The sequence below is a fragment of the Bos taurus genome, chromosome 4 (assembly GCF_002263795.3).
Source record: "Bos taurus isolate L1 Dominette 01449 registration number 42190680 breed Hereford chromosome 4, ARS-UCD2.0, whole genome shotgun sequence".
NCBI classification, from domain to species: Eukaryota; Metazoa; Chordata; class Mammalia; order Artiodactyla; family Bovidae; genus Bos; species Bos taurus.
The window spans coordinates 29,981,164-29,994,118 of NC_037331.1; the positions used below are offsets into that span (position 1 = coordinate 29,981,164).

At 40.7% G+C, this 12,955-nt stretch overlaps 1 long non-coding RNA gene across 2 annotated transcripts in view; it reads left to right on the top strand.

Annotated features, from left to right (window-relative positions):
* Nucleotides 1–381: 381 nt before the first annotated feature.
* The window catches only part of LOC104971984 (uncharacterized), a 232,521-nt gene continuing 219,947 nt past the window's right edge, over nt 382–12,955 (top strand). For both annotated transcript variants that reach the window (XR_003034310.2, XR_009494198.1), the window contains exon 1: nt 382–728. This is a non-coding gene — a long non-coding RNA (uncharacterized lncRNA). The remainder of the gene's footprint in view (nt 729–12,955) is intronic.

Sequence of the window (12,955 nt, forward strand, 5' to 3'; positions counted from 1 at the left end):
ATTAATATACAATATTATAACTGTTTTTCTCTTTTTTATTTACTTGACTCTGTACAACAGGCTCTAGGTTCATCCACCTTACTAGAACTGACTCAAATTTGTTCCTTTTTATGGATGAGTAATATTCTATTATATATTTGTACCACAACTTCTTTATCCATTCATTTATAGATGGACATCCAAGTTGTTTCCACGTCTTGGCTACTGTAAATAGTACTGCAATAAACACTGGTGTACATGTGTGTTTTCCAATCATAGTTTTCTCAGGCTATATGCCCCATAGTGAGTCCTAAGCCTTTTTGTACTACCAGCAGCTGGGAGATTAGATGCCTTGCTTCCCAGAATCCCTTGCTGCTGGACGCCTGCGTGCGGACTAGACGCTCTCCCCCGAGACTTGGGGGAGGCAGCCGGCAGAGGGAGCCATTTTCCTACAGCTTTACTGGTTTCTCCGCGGCAAGTGCCGTCCTGGAGATGTTGGTTTTCCTGTAGCGGTTTTTCAGTGACCAGCCGCTAGCATTATGAATGCTGAGAGGAAAATGCAATAGTGGTGGCAAGCAACCGTTTCCTGACCCTGAGCTAAAAGTTCCAGTTAATAAATTCAGTGGATTCTCCACCTTCCTGACTGCGGCAGAGCAGGCCCCTAATGGGCAGTTTTTGAGGTGTGTTTCTGAGAGCCATTCCTGAACAACCAGTGGGAAGCCCCTGTCTCCAGCCCTTACAGCAGTTTTGTAAGTAATTAATTCCCTGAATTCTGCTTTAAATATCCTGCTTTAAATAGCCAGGTTTTGTTCCCCGCAGCAAAACTTGAACTTAAAACAAAACCACAGGAAACGTGCACCGTGTTGGAGGCCTCAAGGACCAGCCCGTCTCCCGCTTTAGGTGCTTGTGGGCTCTGAGTCCTGTGAGGCAGATGAAAGTCAACAAGGTCGGCTTTGCCGCGGGAGTCGTGTCCCTTGTCCTTCAGGCACTGGAGGGGGCTTTGCGAGTTTTGTGCTGGGCAGCGACATGCCGGTGAGACCTTGGGAAACAGAGACTATACTCTCTTCATCTTTGTATCCTCTGTCTAGCGGAGTGCCTAGGGCATATCAGCCCTTGATAAAGATTAGATTCTAAAGGAGGAAAGTAGTGCTCTAGGCTGGAGAAGGCAATGGCACCCCACTCCAGTACTCTTGCCTGGCAAATCCCATGGACGGAGGAGCCTGGTGGGCTGCAGTCCATGGGGTCGCTAGGAGTCGGACACGACTGAGCGACTTCACTTCCACTTTTCACTTTCATGCATTGGAGAAGGAAATGGCAACCCACTCCAGTGTTCTTACCTGGAGAATCCCAGGGACAGGGGAGCCTAGTGGGCTGCCGTCTCTGGGGTCGCACAGAGTCGGACACGACTGAAGCGACTTAGCAGCAGCAGCAGCAGTGCTCTAGGTGCATTTGTTAGAACTAGAGAGCAGAGGCAGGGAGCCATGGGAATTATGTGGGAATAAAGTTAAAGGAGCCTGGAAGACCATGCGGAGGATTTGAAGCAGAACTCAACAAGCACTAAGGGACTGTATCAGTCAGAATTCAAAGAGAAGCAAACCCAGTAGGAGATATATATATATATATATAGTATGAAGTTTACTGCAAGGAATTGACTTATGCAGGTGTAGGGGTTGGGAGGGACAAGCCTGAAATTCTTAGGGCAGATGGTCAGGCTGGAGCTCTTAGGTCCACAGGTGAAATTTCTTCTTCAGAGAAGCCTCTGCTCTTAAGGCATTTTAGCTGATTGAATCAGGCCCACTCAGATTTTATAGAATCTTTCTTAAAGTCAACTGGTTAAGGATTTAAATCACATGTATAAACACCTACAAAACAACACCTGGATTAGTGTTTGATTGAATAACCGTGGGAGCGATAGCCTAGCCAAGTTGACACACTATAAAAAGACCACCAGTGACCCACTGAAGCGAGGAAATAATAGAAAAGGGTGAGGAAGAAGTCAGAGGTAGCAAGTCCATCTACTCCTTTGATGCCCTAGCATGCAGATAGGAAATGCTTAAAGCGCACTGGGGTAGCAACCTGTTCAACTGCATGAGACTGATGGAGGTGCTTTACAGTTGAATTTATTAATAAGCAGAAAAGCTTCTCCCTTAAGATGAAAGTAACTCATTAATTTATTATCCGAACTGGGACCATATTGAGAATAAAAAGGCGTTCTGTTAATGATTATGTCAGGAAAACTAGCAAAAACCAGGACGGTCCCAGGCAAAACAGAGCGCATGGTCCGTCCCCTCATTCAGCCAGAGAAGCTTTGAGTCCTCCTTTGAACCCAGCTCTCAAGGTTTCTTCAGTATATGTAGATGTACAGTGTCCCTCCTACCCACTTTTAATATTGCAGTGGGGAAAATAAACACAGAGTTTTGTTAAGTTTGTTAAAATTCACATGGAGCAATTTATTAATACTGAAAGATCATTTAAAAAGCAAGATTTTTGTTTTCCTTGAATGAACCAATTTTTGAGAGGATTATCTTAATAAACATTAATGGATACAAATTGTGAGCAATTAATGACCCAACATACCATCCATGCCAAGTGATACAGTGATGTTACAGTAAAAGACCCCAGTGCATAACAGTTAGGAGCTTGACTTTGGAGTAAGATTGCTTTTGATTCATGTCCCAGTTACTTTGTTATTGATTATGTGAATTTGAACAAGTTGCTTATTCTCTCTCAGTCTCAGTTTCCCTACCTGTTAGATGAGGATAAAGATAAAGCTCCTATCATGGGAGCATGTAAGGATTAAATAAAACAATCCGTGTTAAAAATGCTTGGCACAGTGCCTGGCACATAATAAATTTTCTATAACCACACATTATTACTGTAATACAGCTATGCAGTCTTTGAACTGAAATATCAAATAAGATTTATTTCAGGCAACACAATAAAATGCTACCCATGTATTTATTTTTAGGACTATTTGCTAGGGTTTTATTCCTGTTTAATAGCATGTCCATTTCAATTATATAATACTTGTGGCAACACCATACTGTGTCTGGAAATTTCCATATGACAAACCCCCTCCTGGAGCAATATTAGGCATCATATTATCCACATCTTCAGAAACTTTTTCATAAATGTGATTCTTATCCATGAAGTGTAATTATTGAATACAGCTTTGTTTGTGAGATTTCTGCTGAGAGACAAACTAGCAAAGCATAGGACTGTTCAACCTTACTAGAAATGATGGGGAATAAAAGAGCTTTCCCACTATGCTTTGTAGTTTATGAGACTATCTCCAGGTAATTCATTAGTTATAAAGTGACATGAAAATCAATTAATTTTAATGGTGGATAACAGATTATGGTATTTAATAGTTCATCTAATTTCATGAGGCAAAGTGAATTAGACAATGCAGTGTAAATCTAATAAGAGTTGTGAGAGCTCATTTGACTGTCAAGTGCAAATATGAATGTGTGTGTCAGGAATTGGATAAAAAACTAAAGCATTCTATACAAACACTATACACTTTATATACAGTTTTAAGTTAGAAGCCTTGAGAAATGTAAGACACTGTTCTGCTTTAGCTTGCTCTTAGAACTTATTTATTAAGCACTTACTATCTAATCTATGGTGTCTGCTAAAGAAGAAAGCCCAGAAAGATACATGCATCCCTCTCATCTTTTTTTTTTCCTTTTTAACTATAAGTAGAATAACTTAGAAATATTGGTGGTAAAAAGTTCTTCGTGAGAGGCTGTTTATGAATAATTGAAATGATGGAATACCAGGCTGTTGATGAGTTCTATTCATCTGTGTGATATTAAAAATAGCTAATTTTCTCTAAAAACATTTTTTTATTGTTCTTAAATAAGTCCATTTAAACTCAGAAACAGAGCCAGTTCTTCATAATATTTAGCACAGCTGAGACTTTGGGTGAATAACTGCTTCCTTGCCCCATGAAACTCAGTTTACAGCCGGTTTCCATTCCCCAGTAGAACAGAATGTACAAAGGCAGACTTGCTAGAAAGTTTCTTTTTAAAATGTTGTTAAATTATTTCTTTGAAATAGTTTTTGCTTTACAGTAAAGGAATAGGAGGTCACAGTTGCCTGGTTTCTGTTGATTCTCCTAGTTAATAAAGAGTTAAACAGTGAAGTGTGGACTTTTATTTTTATTTTTTTAAAGGCATTTTGAAGGTACTGGAGAGGGAAGGCCTGGTCCTAAGTGGTCATGTGGCTACCGCCATTCATCTTGGTAGTGACTATCTGTCAAAAGTGGCAAGAGTCCCTGTTAACAGCCCTGACCTGAGCAGTAATGAAGGGAGAGTGCACGGCAAAGTGTCCATTATCAGCAGGTCGGGAGCAGTAAATTGGAGCAGTTTGCTTCAATCTTGCTGCAAGTTGAAATGTAAGATAGGTGGGGATCAGCAAGAGGCAATTTTATCCTATGATCATTTTTGTCAGATCGCATCAAAGTGGCAACTTAGTTCGATGCATGATTTCAATTAACCAACTCTGGACGTAATGCTTCCACTGCCAGGGGAAGCTCTTTTCTGAGCCTGGGTTCCTCATTATTTCTTATTTCAACCCACCTGGGTATCCGCAGGTGAAAGGAACTGTGAGGTTAGAGAAAGGAAGTGACATGTATGGATGACAGCCACTCCCCCAGACCTCGCCTCTGGGCAGCAAGCATCACGGTGTCTGGGTAGCTCTAAGTGCTACCTTGCTTATCTGCAAATTTCCTAACTCATAAATCTGTTTTTAATGACCTTCAACTCTGGATTTTAAATACGTTGAACTTGCATGCTGTTTACCCTTTAACAAAAGGATTAGTCTTTTGCATGACAGTTTTAGGGAGAGTCAGGTCACAAAGATCTGTACTTGTGCTAAGTCACATGAAGTTACTCATAAGCACAAAACAAGTGAATGTGAAGCTGAAGACTGAAGCTTTGTTAATTCTTAGCTCCCTGAGAAGTATTTCCTACATGGCCTAAGTGAATACTGGGTTCAGTGATTGTATGGAACATATGCATATGTATATAAGGAAAGCCATGTCTGCTCTCAAGGAACCCACAGTTCAGGAGAAGTAAGACATACACAAACAGCTACAATAAAAGTAGGAAGTTCCATAGGAGGGAAGCAAGATCCTATAGGAATTTAGAGAAAGATCACTTTTTGGTTGGTGAAGTAAGGGCAAACACCAAAAAGATAAACATTTAAACTGGGTCTCAGTAGTTGGGTGGATATTTCTTTCTATAGGAGCCTAACAAATTACCATAGATTTAGCTGCTTATAGCATGACCAGTTTATTAGCCCACAGTTTCTGTGGGTTAGGACCAGGGTTAGCTGAGTCCTTAGTTCAGAATCACACTAAGCTGAAATCAAGGTGTTAGCCTGGGCTTGAGTCTCATCTGAGGCTTGGGTCCTTTAGCTCAGGCAGGTTGTTGGCAGAATTCAACTCCTTGCAGTTAAAGGACTTATTCTCTGCTCTCTCACTGGCTGCCAACTGAGGGTGCTCCTCATCTCTTAGAGGCTACTCACCATTCTCTGCCATGTGGTTTCCTCTTCAACATGAATTTGCCCCTTCAAGACCATCAAGGTGTGCTTAAGAATGGCCCAGCCCCTCCTAAGCACTCACCTGATTACGTCAGCTCCACCAAGATGATCTATCTCCCTATTGATTAGCTCAGAGTCAACTGATGACTAACCTAACCAACCACAGGAGTGACATCCCAGCATATTCACAGGTTCTGTGAGGTGGAGGGGGCTGTACAAGTATGTATTCAAGAGATGAGCATCTGGGAACCATCTGGCATGGTACTGTAGAAAGAACAGTTTTTGAGAAAAAGAAAGGAAGGGGCTAGGAAGGAAGCATTAAGGATGTTTGTGAACAGGTAGAAAAGTTATGACCAACCTAGACAGCGTATTAAAAAGCAGAGACATTACTTTGCCAACAAAGGTCCGTCTAATCAAAGCTTTGGTTTTTCCAGTAGTCATGTATGGGTGTGAGAGTTGGACTATAAAGAAAGCTGAGCGTCAAAGAATTGATGCTTTTGAACTGTGGTGTTGAAGAAGACTCTTGAGAGTCCCTTGGACTGCAAGGAGATCCAACCAGTCCATCCTAAAGGAAATCAGTCCTGAATATTCATTGGAAGGGTTGATGCTGAAGCTAAAACTCCAATACTTTGGCCACATCATGCAAAGAATAGATTCATTTGAAAAGACCTTGATGCTGGGAATGATTGAAGGCGGGAGAAGGGGACGACAGAGGATGAGATGGTTGGATGACATCACCAACTCAGTGGACATGAGTTTGATCAAGTTCCGGGAGTTGGTGATGGACAGGGAAGGTTGGCATGCTGCAGTCCATGGGGTCGCAGAGGCGGACACAATTGAGCGACTGAACTGAACTGAATGTGTTAGTTTTCTCAACTGAATCAAAAAATGGAGGTGACTGGGGAATATTGGCCTGGAAAGGGATTTTAGATTAAGTCCATGAAGCATCTTAAATTTCAGAGTGCAAACTCACCAAAGGTTTATAAGTGGTGATGTAATTATCATTATGATTTTTAAGAAGGTGATTCCTGGGTACAGGGCAGATTGAAAGAGAAAGCGCTGTATGAGAAGGGGTTGTCTCTCTCTGTACAAGCATGGAGGTTCTTAGGGCAGTGTCTTGCTGCTGTAGCCTCAAGTAGAACATAGCAGGCGCCCATCACATATTTGTCAAATGAACAAATGAGTGTGACAGGACAGGGCACAATTGTCGTAGTCTGGGTGATCAATATTAAGGGAGGAATTAGAGACAGCAGTGCAAAGAGAAAGGGGGAGGGTGTATTGAAGAGATATTGCAGAGCAATAAGCAATGGAATTTATAACCTATGGAGCAGGAGGAAAAGAGAAATCAAAACTGATATCAGTTTGGTTTTTTCTTTAGGTGTCATTACCAAAAATTCATTGCCAAGACACTTTCCCTGTTTTCTTCCAGGTGTTTTATGGTTTCCAGTGTTACATTTAAAGTAACCATTTGATTTAATTTTTTTTAATTTTATTTTATTTTTAAACTTTACAATATTAGTTTTGCCAAATATCGAAATGAATCCGCCTCAGGTATACATGTGTTCCCCATCCTGAACCCTCCTCCCTCCTCCCTCCCCATACCATCCCTCTGGGTCGTCCCAGTGCAACAGCCCCAAGCATCAAGTATCGTGCTTCGAACCTGGACTGGCGACTCGTTTCATACATGATATTATACATGTTTCAATGTCATTCTCCCAAATCTTCCCACCCTCTCCCTCTCCCACAGAGTCCATAAGACTGTTCTATACATCAGTGTCTCTTTTGCTGTCTCATACACAGGGTTATTGTTACCATCTTTCTAAATTCCATATATATGCGTTAGTATACTGTATTGGTGTTTTTCTTTCTGGCTTACTTCACTCTGTATAATAGGCTCCAGTTTCATCCACCTCATTAGAACTGATTCAAATGTATTCTTTTTAATGGCTGAGTAATACTCCATTGTGCATATGTACCATAGCTTTCTTATCCATTCATCTGCTGATGGACATCTAGGTTGCTTCCATGTCCTGGCTATTATAAACAGTGCTGTGATGCACATTGGGGTACACGTGTCTCTTTCCCTTCTGGTTTCCTCAGTGTGTATGCCCAGCAGTGGGATTGCTGGGTCATAAGACAGTTCTATTTCCAGTTTTTTAAGGAATCTCCACACTGGTCTCCATAGTGGCTGTACTAGTTTGCATTCCCACCAACAGTGTAAGAGGGTTCCCTTTTCTCCACACCCTCTCCAGCATTTATTGCTTGTAGACTTTTGGATCGCAGCCATTCTGACTGGCGTGAAATGGTACCTCATTGTGGTTTTGATTTGCATTTCTCTGATAATGAGTGATGTTGAGCATCTTTTCATGTGTTTGTCTTCTTTGGAGAAATGTCTATTTAGTTCTTTGGCCCATTTTTTGATTGGGTCATTTATTTTTCTGGAGTTGAGCTGGAGGAGTTGCTTGTATATTTTTGAGATTAGTTGTTTGTCAGTTGCTTCATTTGCTATTATTTTCTCCCATTCTGAAGGCTGCCTTTTCACCTTGCTAATAGTTTCCTTTGATGTGCAGAAGCTTTTAAGTTTAATTAGGTCCCATTTGTTTATTTTTGCTTTTATTTCCAATATTCTGGGAGGTGGGTCATAGAGGATCCTGCTGTGATGTATGTCAGAGAGTGTTTTGCCTATGTTCTCCTCTAGGAGTTTTATAGTTTCTGGTCTTACGTTTAGATCTTTAATCCATTTTGAGTTTATTTTTGTGTATGGTGTTAGAAAGTGTTCTAGTTTCATTCTTTTACAAGTGGTTGACCAGATTTCCCAGCACCACTTGTTAAAGAGATTGTCTTTAATCCATTGTATATTCTTGCTTCCTTTGTCATAGATAAAGTGTCCATATGTGCGTGGATTTATCTCTGGGCTTTCTATTTTGTTCCATTGATCTATATTTCTGTCTTTGTGCCAGTACCATACTGTCTTAATAACTGTGGCTTTGTAGTAGAGCCTGAAGTCAGGTAGGTTGATTCCTCCAGTTCCATTATTCTTTCTCAAGATAGCTTTGATTTAATTTTTATGAGTGGTGTAAGATAGAGATCTAGTTTTATTCTTCTACATGTGAATATCCAGTTTTCCTAGCCCTGTTTATTGAATAAATACTTGTCTTTGTTGTATATTCCTGGCTATTTTGTCAAATATTTTAAGTCTTTGAATTAAAGGATATGCACAGGTATAGACAGGTAGATAAATGTTGCTTATCAGTGGCATATGTATATTTAAAATTAATATATGTAAATAATTTGGAAAAATTCATAAGTGACAACCAAGATTGTTGAAGAAAAACAAGATAGCTTTCATCAGAAAAGATTAAAGTATTTGAACCATTTAGTCATGAAAGCTTAGAGCAGGAGGTACCTTACGTGCTATCCACCGAACCTTTTAACTAGTGAGGACTCACAGTACCCTCTGTGCGTGATCATTCTGTCTTTGCTTAAACAATTTCAGAGACCAAGAAGCCACTGGATTTTTAGACGGCCTGTTTAAGTTTTAGGCAGCTTTGTTATTACATCTTTACCATATGTCAAAATATGCCTTCTTATGATTTATTTCCACTGCTCCTAGCCTACTCTTTGGAGCAATGCCCAACAGACACAATATTCCTTCACATGACAGCACTTCAGACCAACTAAGTCCCATTTCTTGTGAGGAATGCATTCCCAAGGACCTTGCATATTCGAAATTCATGAAAACTGAGGCCAATTCTGAAAAGGTTGGTATGTGTGTGTGTGTTAGTTGCTTAGTCATGTCCGACTCTTTGCAACCCCATAGACCGCAGCCCACCAGGCCCCTCCATCCATGGGATTCTCCAGGCAAGAACACTGCAGTGGCTTGCCATTTCCCTCTCCAAAAGAAACTATAGAAAGAAAGAAAGTGAAGTCGCTTAGTCGTCTCCAACTCTTTGCGACCCCCTGGACTGTAGCCTACCAGGCTCCTCCATCCATGGAATTTTCCAGGCAAGAGTACTGGAATGGATTGCCATTTCCTTCTCCAGAAAAGGTTGGTATTTATTCTAGTTTTCTGGCTAAAGTGGTGCTTCTGTGTGGCAATAAGAGAAGTACACAATTCACTATTTGAACTTGTCTAATTCCTGATTAATTTTTAATTGAGGAGAATTGCCTTTGGAGATAAAGGGAAGCTATTTCAAATTCCCCTAGAAAGGCAGAGAACTGTATTTGAAGAAAACTGTCATTTCTCCAAGGCTTTTCTTTCCATACTCCCTCAACATATGGAAACAGCAATATATTAGTCTACTAAAACAGTCCATGATGCCTCCATCCCTAGAGATGGAGGCAATTTAAGAACAGGCAAATTAACTCTCTTGAAGGATCAAGAATTTGCATATTCAGAGGCTGAGAAGTAAACCAGATGACCCACTGAAGTTCTTCAGCACTGATGGCATTCTGATTTTTGCTCTTCAATCCCAGGTTTCTTAAATGTAACACTGCTTCCACACAACTATTTCCAATGGTAGGTATAAGGCATATCCAACAAAATATAAACTTAAAATACAGATTGGCAAAAGAGAGTAGCATTGATTTTTTTTTCAGTATATTTAGGTGTATGCATAATATGTATTGTCCAATATCCAGAAGTCATTTATTTGCTTTAAGTCTTCAACTTGGCATGAACCTGTGTTTGAAAACCACTACCTGTGTTTGAAAATACAATTTTTATTTACATATTGTTATATATCACCATAGAACTCATGGATTTTTTGCATGTGTAACATTCAGGCTATGGTTTTTCCAGTAGTCATGTATGGATGTGAGAGTTGGACTGTGAAGAAGGCTGAGCGCCGAAGAATTGATGCTTTTGAACTGTGGTGTTGGAGAAGACTCTTGAGAGTCCCTTGGACTGCAAGGAGATCCAACCAGTACATTCTAAAGGGGATCAGCCCTGGGTGTTCCTTGTAAGGAATGATGCTAAAGCTGAAACTCCAGTACTTTGGCCACCTCATGCAAAGAGTTGACTCATTGGAAAAGCCTCTGATGCTGGGAGGGATTGGGGGCAGGAGGAGAAGGGGACAACAGAGGATGAGATGGCTGGATGGCATCACTGACTCGATGGACGTGAGTCTCAGTGAACTCTGGGAGTTGGGGCTGGACAGGGAGGCCTGGCGTGCTGCGATTCATGGGGTCGCAAAGAGTCGGACGTGACTGAGCTACTGAACTGAACACTCAGTTTTCTTTCTCATGTGGCACTTAAGTACACAGAGAAATTTCAGAAACAAAAAGAAAAAAAACACTTTGTATAACACTTCATATAAAAGTTTCTAGCATTTTTCTTTTAAGAAATCAAACTTTTAAAATCAACTAACTGAAGCCCTGAGTGACTGATACTCAAAACTGAAGCCCTAACCCCATCTTTTTTTGCTGTTTTGTTCTTTTCAAACAAGGAGCAGTAATTGATGTTCAAAAGGACACTTTTCCCCTTTGAAAACTTTTTTTTGTCTTTGTACACACTGAAAATTCTCAGCAATAGACAGTTTTATGTTTAGACAGACTGAATTGTCTGAAAAATTGTGATGCAGCAACTGGGCTGAGAGAGAAGTGAGATGTTTCTTTTTTTTATTTTATTTTATTTTTTAACTTTACAATATTGTATTGGTTTTGCCATATATCAAAATGAATCCGCCACAGGTATACATGCGCTCCCCATCCTGAACCCTCCTCCCTCCTCCCTCCCTGTACCATCCCTCTGGGTCGTCCCAGTGCACCAGCCCCAAGCATCCAGTATCGTGCACCGAACCTGGACTGGCGGCTCGTTTCATACATGATATTATACATGTTTCAATGCCATTCTCCCAAATCATCCCACCCTCACCCTCTCCCACAGAGTCCAAAAGACTGTTCTATACATCAGTATCTCTTTTGCTGTCTCATATACAGGGTTATCATTACCATCTTTCTAAATTCCATATACATGCATTAGTATACTGTATTGGTGTTTTTCTTTCTGGCTTACTTCACTCTGTATAATAGGCTCCAGTTGCATCCACCTCATTAGAACTGATTCAAATGTATTCTTTTTAATGGCTGAGTAATACTCCATTGTGTATATGTACCATAGCTTTCTTATCCATTCATCTGCTGATGGACATCTAGGTTGCTTCCATGTCCTGGCTATTATAAACAGTGCTGCGATGAACATTGGGGTACATGTGTGCCTTTCAATTCTGGTTTCCTTAGTGTGTATGCCCAGCAGTAGGATTGCTGGGTCATAAGACAGTTCTATTTCCAGTTTTTTAAGGAATCTCCACACTGTTCTCCATAGTGGCTGTACTAGTTTGCATTCCCACCAACAGTGTAAGAGATGTTTCTTTATGTCTGATCCTCTCTAACAGGAAGACAAGAAAAAAGTTGAAATTATTCTCCAAATATGAAAGCTATCTGTCAAAATATTACTTGTTGAAATGATTATTATTTAAATTTATCAACCCAGTAGCATCTGCAAAATGAGAGGAAGAGGGTTAAGAAGAAATGTTCTTAAGATCTCCTGGTAGCTGATGTGTCCTTAGCTCTCAACAGTTGCTCCCCAGATGTTAAATAGCAGGTTCTCATTTTCGAAGTCTATACAAATAATTAGTAAGCTGTGGAAAAGACTGGGGCAACTCCTGTCTTTCTCACTAATTTAGTTAGCCTTGTTCTGGACTCTTATCTGTACTACCCAACCAAGTACAAAACTGTGAAAATAGAGTCCTTTGGAAAAAGAAAGTTTGAAACACAAGGCGGTTGCTAGAGCTCATGAGACTATGAGAATAACCAGCGGTGTGAAGTCTCTGGGCTTCCCAGGTGGCTCAGTGGTAAAGAATCTGCCTGCCAGGCAGGAGACACAGGAGATGCGGGTTCTATCCCTGCGTCAGAAAGATCCCCTGGAGAAGGAAAGGGTAACCCACTCCAGTATTCTTGCCTGGGAAATCCCATGGACAGAGGAGCCTTGTGGGCTACAGTCTATGGGGCCAGTCATACACGACTGAGCTACTAAGTGCTGAACTCTACTGTGAGATCTCTGAGAAAAGAGAAGGAAGGAGAACTAGAGCACATCTCAACTCACTGGTCTTTGAAAAGAGGAGGGAAAATGAGGTTGGAATCAGAGGTGGGTTTTACAGATGAGAAGATGAAGGAATTCCCTTCTGGTGATTTCTATTTTTGACAAACAGAAATTTAACACCCGAAGACTTTTATATTAACCAAATTCATAGGCCAAGGACAAACTACCCTCCTTTAACACACACACACACACACACACACACACACACACACACACACACAAAATCAACATGGTCAAGGTCATAGAGAAGAAGATAGAGGGAGAAATGACTGGCTTATTTCATGAGGAATCAAATATTTATAACAGCAGCAACCATAGGAGTGACTG